Source organism: Chiloscyllium punctatum, chromosome 28 (genome assembly GCF_047496795.1).
Source record: "Chiloscyllium punctatum isolate Juve2018m chromosome 28, sChiPun1.3, whole genome shotgun sequence".
Taxonomy (NCBI): domain Eukaryota; kingdom Metazoa; phylum Chordata; class Chondrichthyes; order Orectolobiformes; family Hemiscylliidae; genus Chiloscyllium; species Chiloscyllium punctatum.
The window spans coordinates 21437294-21451405 of record NC_092766.1 but is presented as its reverse complement, the minus strand read 5'-3'; the positions used below and the strand labels follow the sequence as shown (position 1 = coordinate 21451405).

At 43.9% G+C, this 14112-nt stretch overlaps 1 non-coding gene across 1 annotated transcript; it reads left to right on the top strand.

Moving 5' to 3' along the window:
* The first annotated feature begins 454 nt into the window (after positions 1–454).
* On the top strand, positions 455–536 carry trnas-gga (transfer RNA serine (anticodon GGA)). The gene has a single exon. It is a non-coding gene; the product is annotated as a tRNA-Ser (tRNA).
* The last annotated feature ends 13576 nt before the right edge of the window (positions 537–14112 follow it).

Genomic DNA, 14112 nt, shown 5'->3' with positions numbered 1-14112 from the left:
ACGGATTAATTGCTGGATCCATTTCTGTAAATCGGTTCTGCATTCTTTCTAATTCTGATATGTTTTTACGAATGTAGCCAGTGTTTATGGGCTTTGCATCAATACTTCTGACACCATATTTCAATGAATATTAAAACGCAGCCGCATATTACTTTGGCACCAGATGCTGAGCAATTGAGTCAAAATCGATTGATCGGACACAGTGTGACAATGATCCTCTCTTCGTGTGGTGCACATCCGTGACTCTATAACTCGATGAAGAATCATTCCCACAAGTTCAGCTGTGTCAGAATCCAAGTTGCGGTGAAAGCCTGGCAATCTGCTGAGGTAAGTTCGTCTGGGTCTCTGAAAAGGATATGGCGAATTCTTTGGATCTTGACAAATTGCTCTTCCAACAACTTTCGTATTTCATGAATTCAGTTGCTTTACTATAAAAAGTGGCACCTGCGTCTCAGCTTTGATGGCCGAGAGGTTAAGGCGTTGGTTTGGAAATCCAATGGTGCATCACTGCGTAGGTTCGACACCTGCTCAGAGCGTGTAGTCGTTTAAAAGTTGGGAATTTGCTTGTAGGTTTTGGGTTTCGTGGAGCTTGAGCTTTCCCTTCAATCAAAAGTAAATTTTCAACTGTGAAAAATCCGAAGTAATTTCAAAACTGACCCAGTTATCTCATTGGGTAAATTATATCTCGAGACCCAAAAAGCCACCAACTTCCAACACGAATAAGTTTAAACACATTTGTCGAACTATCGTGAAATTTGGATGTTCGTCAGGAGGGGGCAATTAAGCAAAGCAATGCAATGCATTTACCAGCAGGTGATGAATGCTTTTTATTAGGATCAGTTGAAAGTCAAGCTGAGATTATATTTCAGACACACAATTTGTGATTATTCTAGATTATAGAGTCACAGAGTCATACAAATGTAGAGCGAAGGAATCAGACCCTCATTCCAATTCACCATGCAGATCAGACACCCGAGCCTATTCTATTCCCGATTGTCAGCACTCAGTCAATATCCCGCTGAATCCTTCTTATTCTTTGAAACGTCCAGGTGGCTCTTTAATGCTTTAATTGTTCCAATTTCCATCACTTCCTCTGGCAGCTCATTGCATGCAATTAATACCATCTGCATGAAAGTGTTAACCCTTCGGCTCCTTGCAGAGCTTTCAAGTCTAACCATAGATCCATGCCCTCTAATTCTGACGCCACTACCCGAGGGATAATACCTGTTCTATTTATCCTATTCGTGTCCGTCATTATTTCATAAACCTCTATAAAGGCCCCCCAGCCTTCGATGCATGCCAGCATACTCAGCCTCTCTCTATAGCTCAAATACTCCAACCCTGGTAACATTCCTGGCAATCTTTTGAGGACCTGGTCAAGTTTCACAACATCCTTCTGAAAGGAAGGAGACCAGAATTGCACACAATATTCCGAAAGTGACCAAAGCAGTGTCCTGTATTGTCGCAACATGATCTCCCATCTCCTACACTCAATGTTTTGACCAATAAAGGAAAGAATACCAATGAGCTTCTTCACTGTCCTGTCGACATGCGGCTCCACTTTCAGTGAATTATGAACCTGCAATCCAAGGTCTCTCTGTTCAGCAGCACTTCCCAGAACTTTACCATGAAGTGTCAACTGTAAAAAGCAGAGGAGACCATAGATGTTCCCTGAAATGGTCTGCAATTTTGCACTATGACTCTCTGATGCAGAGGAGACAGCACCACGAGCAACAGATGCAGTAAGTCAGGTTCGAGGAAATCCAGGTAAATCTTTTGTGCATTGTAACAATTCTTTGAGATCTTGCATGATGACAAGACAGAGTAGAGTAGAGAGAGCGTATAGTAGCTTTATTTGTCATTTCTACCATATACAATTTGGTACAATAAAAAAGGAAACAGCTTTGCTCCAGGATTAAGGTGCTATTTAAACACACAGAATACGTGACCGTAGTCATACGCAAGACAGGACAAAATGTATAAAAAGTGCAAAATCTGTAAGGTTGCGCAGTAATTTCTGACAAGAGAAGATAATACACACAATGGTGGACAAAGAACAATGCAACAATGAATGATCATTAATAAAACATTGTTGTTTGCAGACATTCAAAAAGTTGCCCAGAAATTGCAAATGGAAGCGAATGCGATCATACAGTGCAGAGACGTTTGAAAGCTTGGAGGAAGAAACAATTATACAGATTGGCTGTGGGAGACTAAAGTTTCTTGAACTTTCTGCCAGATGGCAAGAGTGCCAAGAATTTGAATAAAAGATGTGTGTGGTTGTCCAAATTGCTGTTACCTTGGGGATCAGTTTGGGTTTTAAATTTATTTGATGGAGGGAAAAATACCCCGATGATCATCTTAGCAATTTTCACTATCTCTTGTAGGTACTTACAATCCGAACTGACGCAATTCCAAAACCATGCAGTGTTGCAGCTGCTCAGGATATTCTGCATGAACCCTCTCTGGAATGCCTTGAGGACAGCGTGTGTGAGAGGGGCTTTCCTCAGCCTACTCAGAAAATAGAGACGCTGCTGTGCTTTCTTGACTATATAACTGGCATTGTGGGACCAAGTGAGACCACCCACCAGATGCGCGCAAATAAATCTGTGGTTCTTCACAATCTCCATTGGAAAGCCATCAATGTCCACCAAAGCATGATGGCTCTGTGACGTCTTTAAGTCAACAGCCATCTCTTTCGTTTTCTCCACGATTAGAGACAGGGTGTTGGCTCAGCAGCAGTCCTTTAGCTGTTGCACGTCCTCTCTGTATGCTGAATCATCAGTCCTGCAAATGAGATCCACTACCGTCATGTTAACAACGAACTTAGTTATATAATATGAACTGGACATCGTTGCATAGCCGCGTGAAATCAGGGGGAAGAGCAGTGGACCAAGCACACATCCCTGGAGAGCGCCGTGCAGAGTGCGATGATGTTGGAGATGCTATTTACAATTTGGGGATGACTGTGGGATCCAAGTCGGTAAGTTCAGGATCGAGTTAAAGAGGGAGGCATTCAAGCCCAGCAGACCCGGCTTTGCAGTCAGAGGATGAGCAATGACAGTATTAAATGTAGAAATGAACTGAATGTACAGTAATCTGACGAAGGTGTTCTTCTTGTCCAGATGGAGATTTGGAAAGATGGCATCATCTGTACAGCGATTGGAGTGACAAACAAACTGCAGAGCTTCTTTCGGGGAGGGGGGGGAGGGGAGAGCAACAAGGTCATAATATGTCACATCAAAGGCCTCTCGGAACAATTCATGATGGTGAGTGATAACGTAACGGGGCAGCAGTCATTGAGACCGGGCACTGATGACGTCTTCGGCACAGGGACGATCATAGTGACTTGGAGCACGTTGGAGCAATGGCGCAAATCTGGCATATGTTCAAGATGTCCGTGAGAACCTCTGTCTGTACGTCAGAGGATCCTCTGAGCAGTCTGGCATGAATGTATGTGGTCCAGCAGCCTGCTGTGGATTAACTATGCTTTAGGTTTCCCCCTGTCAGTCGTGGTAAGAGACAACACCTCGTCCTTCGAATGGTCTTCCTCACGGCAACAACTTTTCATGGCCCAAACATGCAGAGATTTGTTAAACTCATCTGGGATGGAGGCATCACCAACACCAGCAGGCGATGCTGTGCTGTGTTTGGTGATGGCTTTAATACTCTTGCATATGCTCTGCATCTCACTGTCCTGAAAAAGGCTGCATATTCTCTGGACGTGTGCGTGTTTTGCCTCTTCGATGGCGTGGCACAGATTGGTCCTCGCTGTTGTCAATGCCAGCTTGTCACGTGCTCTGAAGTTAGAATCACGGGTCCTCAGCAGTGCACGCAAATTTGTGGTCATCGAGGCTTCTGGTTGAAGAGATCCTTAGACAGAGTGACGTCTTCGTGCCCTTGTTAATGAAGCAAATCACTGATATTGTGTTCTTCTCTAAGTTGGTGGAGTCACAATCGGTTGCTTCCTCATCAAACAGGTATCAGGTAGTGTGCACAAATCAATTTTGAAGAGCAGAAACTGCTCGTGCTAGCCAGGTTTTCACCTGCTTCAGAACTGGTTTGACACATCTGATCAGCGGAATTAGCATAACAGTGATGTCGTCTGAGAAGCCAAAATGCAGGCAGGCTCTGCCCTGTTTGCATTGAGGAATTTTGCACAAACAATATACGGCATGCTGCCCGCTCTCAATACAATGCCCATTTGCTGATATAATTTAGATTAAAGTAGATTCCCTATGGCGTGTAAACAAGCCCTTCGGCCACACCAAACCTCCGAAGAGCAACACACCCCATCACATTCATCCCTGACAAATGCACCGAACACTACACGTAATTTACCATGGCCAATTTACCTCAACTGCACATCTTTGTAATGTGGGAGGAAACCAGAGCAGCTGGAGGAAACCCACGCAGAAGCAGTGAACGTGTAAATGCCACACGGATAGTTGCCCAAGGCAGGAATTGAATCCAGGTCTCTGGCGCTGTGAGTCAGTCGTACTAACCACTGAGCGACTGTGCCACCCAGAAAGCACGGATTTGAGATTTGCATGGTTAAAATCTCCAGTAACAATAAAGAGTCACATCAGGGTGTGCATTATGCAGTCTGCTAATACCCTCATACAGTTCACAGAATGCCTCCTGATCATTAACACTGCAAGTAATATAGAGGTACACCCCAACTATAAGGACAGCAGTGAATTCCCATGGCAAATAAAATGGTCTGCATCCAATAATCAGCAACTGCACAAGTTATGAGCAGTGACTGTAGACTTGCTCAGAATCTTTGCACCATTTCGTGTTGATGTAGACACGGAGACTCCCACCTCGAGCCTTCCTGCGCAGAGTTGCATTACGGATGGCAAGAAACAAGGCAAGAACATCCAGCTGGATGGAAATGTCTGGACCTCTGTCGCGAAGCTATGTTTCCATGAAAACAAAGACATAGCAGTCTCAGCCACAGTAGAATGAAGTCCAACTTTTTGTCCAGGGAGGAGACATTGCAGAGTCCAATAGTCGAGAGATCTGACTATCATGGGTTTGTTTTAAGTCCAGCACAAACTCCTGGTCAGGTTCATTTTCGGCCAGTTCCTGGACTGTAGCAGTGTTTGCATAATGTAAAAATACTTGTAAATACTGGGTTTCCTGTTTCCCCCATGCCGAACAAAACTGAAATTATTCGCCCTAAGTCAGGAAAGGCCGCTGTGAGGTGAGGTGTGGCAGTAGCTGTTGCACCCTGAAAGACCGAGCGCAATTGGTGACTGTTTCAGAAGCATCCATGTTATGCGCGCCCATACCAACTCAAACATCCCGTTTCTAGCCATTACAAATTCGTTTCCCACACCCCCAACGGCGGATCTAACCTGGAACTCTTCCTCTGTCAAAATAAGTCCACACTTCAACTTTAGGAAAAACACCTCGTTTTCCGCCAGAAACTTACAAACATAGAAATTACCAGGTTGCAAATCTCCCCCTCCGTACTGTCTACTGGAATTGACTTAACGTGTCAATCTTCTTTCGAACTGACACCTTACACAGCCCCAATCTTATGCTCCTCCTACATGGACCCACTTAAAACCATCCTACCTTCCTGTCCCCAAAGCCGCACCCTTTTCTGTAATTATTTCTCAGCTCCCTTCCCCCTTTCCAGTGCTGACGATGAGTCCTGTTTGAAATGTCGACTCGACTGCTGTTCAGATGCTGCATGAACTGCTGTGGTTTTTCTTTCCAGTTCCAGTTGTTTTTTTTTGTCGATGATGACTTCCCAGCATCTTCTGTCCTCATTATATTCAATTTATGATTTTCCAAATCCTTTTCAGGAGTTGTAGCCCCCACTTCTCCAGAATCCACAAGCATGTTGTCTTGTTGCTTTCAAAATATAGAAATAATTCACCATATGAAACCACTAAACAAGTTGGCCAAAAGTATTCATGTAGAAATAACAATAAATTGGTGACTGCCCTCAGAGAGGATTAGATATATTCTATGAATAATGGTTGCTTTTGCCCAAATATTCTACATCTACTGGCACAACTTGAACGGTAGTACATACATTGTTCAGCAAAAATGTCATTCAAAACCGATCAGATAAACTGTCAGATGGACACGACAAAACCAAATGACAAGAATTATTCGACAGCTCTGAAAACACGGGAAAAGGGATAAACAGGATATAACCTGTTGACGAGTTCGAAACCAAGAAGATTTGAAACATTGTTTCATTCAGAAGTCGGACTAGAAAAGAGCTCAAGAGTAGAGCGAATGTAAGTTTTAAATCAGAGAATGTTTAGCGAGTACATTGAGAACAGTTGTTTTCTCCTGTCAATGCGAGCTGCCTGGAAGCAGAATGGCTCAGCGGAATAGAATTTTCTGGAAATATTAGAAATGGAATGTTAACGGTCTTCTGCTGTCCACATTCGTAAGAAACAGTGCATTAAGAACTGAAATTGAAAATTAACGATGAAAAGCAAACTTAGCCCTCTGCTCGTGGGGTAGCATTGTTCAGAACAATAGGTTGTTGATGAGGCTACAATTGACCAAAATAGTCGATGGGGACCTTATCCACGACCTTCATTGGAGCAGTTGGTGTGGAGAGCTCAGCTTGAAGAACCAAATGCCAATTATTCAATTTGGCTGTCTGAAATGCTTAGTTAAACATACTCCCAGTTTAATGAAAAACCCTTTGCTATCAGAGCTAGAGTTTTTTCATGTCGACATGCTCTGATACGAGAAGGCAATCCATGGAGTAGATGTGACTTAAATATTGACTGTAGCGTCAGTGATGTTGACAATTTTCTGCACAAAACAGCACTACCATTGGTATCAATTCAAACTGAATAAAGGACTAGTCACATAGATATTTCCTGTCTGTTGACTCTGCCAATGGACCGCTTCAGGCCCGAGGTAGCAATGGGGCGTTGTGACATCTGTTCGCCAGTGGATCACTTCATTCTTGCTCACGATCCATAAAGCGTAATGCATTTTGAACTTCTTAACCATCATCATGATAAATGTTACATCATGCACAGGTTTGCTTCTCCAAAGAAGGAGCGAAACCTTATTCAATGCAGACGCAAATTCAAGGTGTCCCTGGTCGACCAGAAGACAGATATCGCGAAACAAAGTGAATACAGAAAACAATCAATGTTTTTTGGGAGTCAAAAAGATGTACTGAAAGAACGGAAACATATATTTTGAACTAAGGTCACATACCACTTCCACAGACTAAATGTTCTTGAACCGTGATCGTAATTTGACCTTCATGTCCACCAGTGCTGCAAAAATTATCTTAACAGCTCAGTACTTTGTGATTGAGGGAAATTTGGCCAGTTGGATAGAAAGCTGGCTAACCGGTCGAAGGCAGAGAGTAATGGTAGATGGTAAATATTCAGCCTGGAGCTCAGTTACAAGTGGAGTTCCGCAGGGATCAGTTCTGGTTCCTCTGCAGTTTGTAATTTTTATTAATGACTTGGAAGAAGGAATCGAAGGGTGGGTCAGTAAATTTGGAGATGATCCGAAGATTGGTGGATTTGTGGATAATGAGGAGTGCTATTGTCGGCTGCAAAGTTACTTAGATATAATGCAGAGCTGGGCTGAGGAGTGGAAGATGGAGTTCAAACTTGTCAAGTGTGAGGTTGCACATTTTGGAAGGAAAAATAAGAATGCGGAATACAGGGTTAACGGTAGGGTTCTTCGTAAGTTTGAGGAACAGAGGGATCTTGGGTTCTGTGTACATAGATCTTTGAAAGTTGCCACTCAGGGGGATAGACCTTGTAAGAAGGCCGATGGTGTATTAGCGTTCATTAGCAGAGGGATTGAATTCAAGAGTCGTGAAGTGATGTTGCAGCTGTACAGGACCTTGGTTAGGCCACATTTGGATTACTGTGTGCAGTTCTGGTCGCCTCACCTGAGGAAAGATGTGGAAGCTTTGGAGAGCGAGCAGAGAAGATTTACCAGGATGTTGCCTGGAACGGAGAATACGTCGTTCGAGGCGAGATTGAGAGTGCTAGGCCTTTTCTCATTTGAACGGCAAAGATGAGGGGTGACTTGACAGAGGTTTATTAGATAATCAGAGGAATAGATAGAGTAGACAGTCAGAAACTTTTCCCCCGGGCACAACAGAGTGTTACAAGGGGACATAAATTTAAGGTGAAGGGTGGAAGGTATGGGGGGATGTCAGGGGTAGGTTCTTTACCCAGAGAGTGATGGGGGCATGGAATGCGCTGCCTGCGGGAGTGGCAGAGGCAGAATCATTGGAGATCTTTAATTGGCATTGGATAGGTACATGGAAGGGTACATAAACTAAGACAAATGTAGGGCACAAAATCGTGGGCCGAAGGGCCTGTTCTGTGCTGTATTGTTCTGTGTTCTCTGTTCTCATCACAAAAACATCATTCATACATTTCACTTCAGTTATTCCTTAAAAGCATTAAAACCTATTCAGCACTTGTCGCGGGATTTAAGGTTCAAACTTAATATCTTCATATTTTTCACCTCACCTTTAGATTGCTGAAGTGATTTCCAGTCACTCTGGCAGACAGTAAATCAGTCTGGAAATTACCTAAGGAAACCCAATCATTTCCGTTTACAGTGTTGGGAATTTCCCATCTGCTGACGAGACAGGGTCCTCACAATCAACACTTTCTTTGTTCTTTTGACCTAAAACCTTCACCACTTCTTATTTTCAAGTCAGGAGTTTTATTCATAACACGTTCCAAGAACTGGAGCAACATTCCAATGTCCTGAAGCCGTTTCCAATTTAAAATTAAAGTTTTGCTCCTTTCACACGGAAAGAGCTGTTACCAAGGGAGAAATTTCCACGAGTTGTTTCCCATGACTTGTCAGAAAGCCGCTGATTGAAACTGCAGTGGCCGCTTTCTGTTGGCATCGGGAGCTTGGAGAAAATGATGTCATATTCTGCTGAGTGTAACCGTCTCACTCCCTGCGGACTTGGGGTGAAACATGGATGAGTTTTCGCGGTTACAATGTCGATACATGGTCGTTGTAAATGCTTGTGCTGAAATATTTGAGGCTTTATGCCCAGAGTGGGCTGGAACCACCAACATTTCAGCCAAATGCCCTGACCATTTGAGACACAGAAACTGGCAACGCAGATATCCAAAAGCACAGTTATCGACTGGATATGAGTATATGTCGGACAGCAGGAACTTGCGTTGTTTTCAGAGACGGTTGCTGATTTTATCACCGAGAGGGAAAGCACACTGAGGAGCTGCAAACAGTCAAATTAAAATGCATCAACACATGCGCAGTTCTCTCACGTACATCTCCACATCGTAGCTGATTTACGATTCTGGGATTTGAAGCCACGACTCGATACAGACTGAAGCTTAAAAAAAATCCAGCATATCAGACTGTTCGACCACGCTACCACACGAAAGCCAAGCCTCAGATTTGTTATTACGAGTGTTTCAGCATCGATTCACTTCAGGCACTTAGACCTCGTAAATTCTGTAATGAGCATGGCGGAATTCGGGGGCGGCACGGTGGCACAGTGGTTAGCACTGCTGCCTCACAGCGCCAGAGACCCGGGTTCAATTCCCGCCTCATGCGGGTGACTGTGTGGAGTTTGCACATCCTCCCCGTGTCTGCGTGGGTTTCCTCCGGGTGCTCCGGTTTCCTCCCACAGTCCAAAGATGTGCAGGTCAGCTGAATTGGCCATGCTAAATTGCCCGTAATGTTAGGTAAGGGGTAGATGTAGGGGTATGGGTGGGTTGCGCTTCGGCGGGGCGGTGTGGACTTGTTGGGCTGTAGGGCCTGTTTCCACACTGTAAGTAATCTAATTTATGAAGAAAGACCAAAGAAAATCTACAGACAAAGAACAGTCCCTTCATCCATTCAAGCCTCAGCCGATCCAAATCTACTGTTTAAACCTGTCACCCAATTCGTAAGCATTTGTATCCCTCTGGTCCCCACCTCCTCATGCATCTATCCAGGCGCATCTTAATTGAATCTACCATGATTACCTCTCCCGTCTCCGCTGGGAACGTGTTCGAGACACCCACCACCCGCTGTGTCAAGTAGTTGCCGCGTGTATCCCTCTTAAACTTTTCACCTCTCACCTTGAAAGCGCAACCAATCAGTATTTAATCCTTCAACCTGCGAAATAAATAATTTCTCCATCGACCCTGTCTGTACCCTTCATGATTTTGTAAACCTCAAAAAGGTCCCCCTTAAACTTTTTTTTTCTAATGAAAACAAACCTAACCTACTCAACCTCACTTCCTAGATTGCACTTTCAATACTAGGCAACATGCACTTAAACCTGTTATACACCCTCTTCAAAGCGTCCACATCCTTTTGGTAACGTGGCGAACAGAAATTAACACAGTATTCGAAGTGCGGCCAGACCAATGTCTTGTTCAATTTTAACATGACTTCTCAGCCATTTTATTCAATACCCCATCCAACGAAAGCAAGCATACTATATGCCTGCTTGACCACTCTATCCACCTGTGCAGCAACCTTCAGTGTACACTGGACCTGGACTCACAGATCTCTCTGTCCATCAACTTTTTTTCCCAAAGCTCTTCCTTTCATTGTATAACTCGATCGAGAATTAGACTGGTCGAAATGCGTCACCTCACATTTGTATGTGTTGAACTCTAGATGCCATTTTCTGCACAACTTTCCAGAATATCTAGATCCTCCTGTATTCTTTAACAATACCTTATATTTTCTGCTGGTCCAGAAATCTTCGTGTCATCTGCAAACTTTCTGATCATTCCAACAGTGCTCTCTTCCAGATCATTTATGTATATCACAAACAACAGTGGCCACAAGACTGACCCATGCGGAGCACTACTGGCCATCTTTCTCCATTTCAAGAAACTCTCTTCAACTGCCACTCTCTGTCTCCTATTGCTCAATCAATTCTTTATCCACCTGTGTTCTAGACTTTAGTTTACTTTCTTTACTTTCTGTATTCAGTTACCATGGTGAACCTTATCTAACTCCTTATTGTAGACCATGTATATGACATCAACAGCCTTTCCTTCATCTATCAACTTGGTCACATCCCGAAAAACTCTATTAAGTTGGAAAATCACGAACTCCCACGCAAAAAAAACATTTTGCCTGTGATATAACTATCATAGATATGCCCATTCTTTTCTAAATATGCAGAGATCCTGTCCCTCAGTACCTTCTCCAGCAACTTTCCCAACACTGGTGCCAGGCCCATTGGTGTGCAGTTATCCGGATTATCCCAACTATCTTTCTTGTATAGGGGACAATATGAGCAACGTTCCAGTTGGCCAGAACATCACCTGTGCTTTAGAATGCCTCGAAGATAACTGTCAGGGCCCCAGCTATTTCCTCTCTCGCCTCACTCAGGAACCCGAGAAAGATCCTATCCATTCCTGGGGATTCTTTAACATTAATTACCCATAGCCTGCCCAACACAGCTTCCCTACTAATGTCAACATGATCCATTCCTCAAGTCACGTGTTCATCGTGCCTTGTTTTATTCATTTCTACCCTGGCAGTCACGTGGCTCCGGCAGTAATTCGCGATTACGACCTTTGAGGTCGTCCTCTTTAATTTCTCTTCTAGCTCCCTGAATTCTCCCTGCAGGTCCTCATCTCGTTTTTTTTTTCCGTTGGTGCCTGTATGCATCAACACAACTGGCTGTTCACGATCCCCTTTCCGAATGTTCTTCAGCCGATGGGTGACATTACTGACCTGAGCACCTGGGAGGCAACATAACTCCTCAGAATTGCTGATGCTCCACAGTGAGTCCACCCGCAGCTCCAGAGTGCCCACGCAGTCAAACAAGTGCTGCAGCTTGACACACTTCCTGCAAGTGTAAGTTTAGAAAACCTTGACAAGGATTTGCTAGGTTTGCCGGGATTGGACAGGAGAACGAAACTGAATAGGCTTCGTCAGATTCCCAGGAGCTTCAGGGCATAGAGATGGCCTCACAGAAGCTTATAAACGCATGAGGAAGAAAGACAGAGTAAATAGTCAGGGAGCACTTTTTCACAAGACACGCGAGTTCAGATCTGCATAGCATGCGTTTAATGTGAGAGAGGAAAAATTGAAAAGGGATGTGAGGGACACATGTTTTTCACACAGAACTTTTGTATGTGTAGAATGAATTGCCACATTTAGTGGTAGAGTCTGGTGCACTCACAATATTTCAAAGGCATCTAAATGGGTGTATAGACAGAAAGACCTAGGAGAGATAAGGCACAAATATTGGCAGATATTTATTGATTAATTTCGCTTAACTTTTCAGCAAGGTCAAATTGGATCTCGGGATTTGTTTCCATGCTCGACAACTCTGAGATGCTCGAGCCACCGGCAACAGTTTGAATACACCATTTGCAAAATTCGCACGATGTTTGTTTCTCAGCCAGCGAGTTTTCTCTTTTGTTTGGAGGGTGGATGGGCCCAAACGATCCAGAGATTAAGGTTTTCTGCATATGTCTTGCCAATGACCATTCTTCTTGACACATTTCCAAGTTCACTGTCAAAGATTTTGGCTGAAGAAAAATACGTCACATGTCGTATTACCCACTTTGCTCTCCAGCGAATCCAAAAACTGACAGCTCTTAACGTGGAACACAATCAAAACTGAAAAGACAGTACCATGATCAGACACACCAAAGCTTACGTGCTGTCTGTGAGGCACTGTGAGTCGTCTCTGACATGAACTGCTCGCACAAATAACCTCGAGGCAATTCCAAACCTATTGGAGATTTAGTGTATTGCCAAGTCCCAGAAAGTGCTCAAGTATCATAAAACAAAACAGAACAACAACGAACCATTAAAAGTGAACATTTCCAATTATATCTGTGATTAAATGAAGCCATCAATGCGCCGGTGCCTCCATCTGATCGAGAGAGCCAATCACTTTTCTCTCTCACCAGGACAGTAATGAAGGAAATGAAAGAAGTATAGAAACGTTTCACATCGCGATTGCCCACCTTTTCGCCACAGCATCAAAAAACGGCGAACATATTCAATGCAGGATCTTCTTTCGAAATAATGGTGAAATAACTATGCCTATTCACTTTCAGAGTAAACGGGGAACAACACAAGTTGTCTGGAATACGAATAACCAACGTAGACTACTTGGTCCCAGCTTCTGCTGATGCACAGACTTTCATATGAAAAGGGACCTAGGCTGATTGCCCGACATCCAGAAATTTTCTAGCTGCCTTCTGTTTGCCCTGACACATAAACCTTGTGCTGCTCTAATCGAATTTGTAGTTCTTCCCATTTGTCCGTATTGGTACTCGGGATAGCTGGTCGTGGCAACTCGTGACTGCCACAGGAATTCTTTGCCAAAAATGGATAGTCCCGCAACGTGATTCACAGCGCACGAAATTCGCAACGAGGGTATGCCCGCGGCAAGTTAAAAAGCACGCTTCCATTTATTAAGGAAAGTTTCTAGGAACTGACAGCCAGATTCCTCCGTACACTCGGAATTATGACAACACATAAACCAACAGCCTTTCTCAGAGACAAATGACCAATGCCCATCTTGTGCCGGACAAACGTAGTTGACAGGACTGCACGCAGGGGCTGCACTGAAAAAATTACAGGAGAATCAGACAGACGACCATCGAGCTGCAATCATGCAGTTCAGTTACCCTGTAAACCGCATGCAGAGCTGTCCCTTGTAGCTACCCACAGGTCACTGAGTGTCTATGATTCCGGGTCTTGGAACTCGGATTATATGATCGTCTGCCGCACTGGTTACTTCCTTGTGTGAGGTAACTCCCAATGGAGCATGTGTAAAACAGGATAGCTCTTCGAGAAACACATCCAAATTAGTACCCACGAGAAGTATTTCTGTTGTGTTTCTAGTCCTGTTCCTGACATGACCTCCAGCATTGTACTTATTGTGTGCTTCCTGACGGTTCGGTACATGCTTCCGTGATCGCATTGTGTGCAGTAATCTGCGTTTTAGCTGCAATTACGTGCGTTTGAAACCCAGGACCACCTGCCTCTATTTTGTTTTCCTCTTCTCGTGCGCAATTGCAACACAGGAAACGATCAATTAAGATTCGAAAATGACATACACAGGCGTGAGAAAAGCCCAGTTTCCGTGACAATTATGCAATGGTTAGAGATTACATTGATTCA